Source organism: Diceros bicornis, chromosome 25 (genome assembly GCF_020826845.1).
Source record: "Diceros bicornis minor isolate mBicDic1 chromosome 25, mDicBic1.mat.cur, whole genome shotgun sequence".
Taxonomy (NCBI): domain Eukaryota; kingdom Metazoa; phylum Chordata; class Mammalia; order Perissodactyla; family Rhinocerotidae; genus Diceros; species Diceros bicornis.
This window is the reverse complement of record NC_080764.1, coordinates 11440813-11442661: the sequence shown is the minus strand read 5'-3', so window position 1 is coordinate 11442661 and position 1849 is coordinate 11440813.

Here is a 1849-nt window from a genome sequence, read left to right as displayed (position 1 = left end):
ACGCCACCGTCGCCGCCTCTCTCGTCGGAGACGGGAGCAAAACACAGAGAATCGGGGTTATAAAAACAGTGGCTAGGTTTGGCTACGCTCAAACCCGGCACTGCCGCGGTTTAGGCGTCTCCTTCCCTCCCAGCGACTGCACAAAATGGCGGCCGGCGCTGAGACTGCTCCAGCTTAACGCTACGTACGTCGGAGGCGATACGTAAACAGCGTCTCGGAACAGTCCGAGGGCTTCGCGGAGTACTACGGGTATTCTTGAAGGCATTTTACGTCAGTTGCGGAGGTGGGCGCATTTTGCGGCCGGCAGAAGTAAAACAAAGTACGGATCGAGCGTAGAGTTCTCGCGCCACCTGAACTAGAACGTGGTGGTGGGTGGGGGGGCGGTGAAGAGCCTCCGGTGCGACGTAACATTCTTTGCGTCGTTAGCCGGCCCACTATTGCGAAGATGCGCAGTGTGCGTAACGCATTCTGTTTGGAGAATAGAGGATTTTGCCGGGTTCCGACCGCGGGCCGGAATCCGGGTCCGCTTGTGCAAGTTTGTTTGCATAGACAATAACTGTCGTCCATCTTGCCGTCGTCAAGTTTCAGGGTCTCCAGGTGCCGAAAGTCCAGGAGGGTCTTCAGGGTCTCTGGCTGGCGCTCCTCCATGGCCTTGCCGGCTCTTCGGCCCCGCCGCCCTGGGCCTGCCGAAACTGACCGCGCGCCCGGCGCCATTTCCTTTCAGTTGCCTCCCGGCGCGCTGTCGCCGGCAGCCATGATGGATGCGCCATGTCGGTTCTTTCGGGAGTTGGTCAGGCGGCGACGTCCCCGCTGAGTTAAAGCACTCTTTGCTGCAGTTGGTTCACACAGAAGTGCATTTTCTGAACAGAATGTTTACCCTGTCCTCGGCTGAGCACAGTTGGCTAACAAAGAACCAAAATGTGGGTGAAGCCCCACTTACGGTGGCCGCCGCGGTCCTTTGGCCGCCATTAGCCGGCGCTGCCTCAGGAGGCCCGTGGAGGCCCTTAGCGCTCTCCCGAAGCGGAGGCGTCCAAGCGGTGGGCCTCAGAAAAGGTGAAGGCCTGAGGACGTGTTTGTGAGCAGGCTAGGCCGCGTTCTCTCTCAGTTCGTCGAAGCTGGCTCTTCTCCGCGCCTGCTGCTTCCCCTCCCACTGCACTGTGAAGTCCCACAGGCGTGGCTAGGTGGCCTCACGGAATCCTCGAGCCGCGAGGGCCCTTGGAGAGCGCTCGTTTGACATCTCTTTTATTTATTTCTACAGATGGATAGAAGGGGGGACACTTGAGGCCCCTCGTCGTGGGGGCCAAGTGGTGTCTTCCGCTCTGTTCTGTTTCCCAAATTACTGCAAAAGTAGCATAGGGAGTAGAGCTTCAGGACAGGCTGTTCAGATGTCTCTTGGGCCGAAAGAGGCAGATGGGCCGTGGGATTCATTGGACAAGTGTTGACGGCCTAAGGGATGGAGCAGTGGGCTGGGAACTGGGGCACAGCAGTGAACAAATGAGTTCCTGCACTCGTGGAGTTTACGCTCTAGTGGGGGAGATAGACAATAAATGTTTATGTTAGGCAGTTGCTAACTAAGATAAAAAGAAAGAAAAGTAAAGCAGAGAAAAGGGACAGAGAGTGTATGTGTGCCTGCGTGGGAGGGAAGTATGCCTGTTACATAGTGTTAAACAGGGTGTCATAGGAAGGCCTCCCTGATCAAGTGACATCTGAGCAGAGACCTCAAGTGAAGGAGCTAGCCTTGTTTACATAGCGGAAAGAGCAAGTGCAAAGGCCCTGTGGCAGAATGTGGCTGGAGTAGAGGTAGGAGGAAAGATGGGAGAAGGCCAGAAATAAGAAGGGCTTGTAGGCC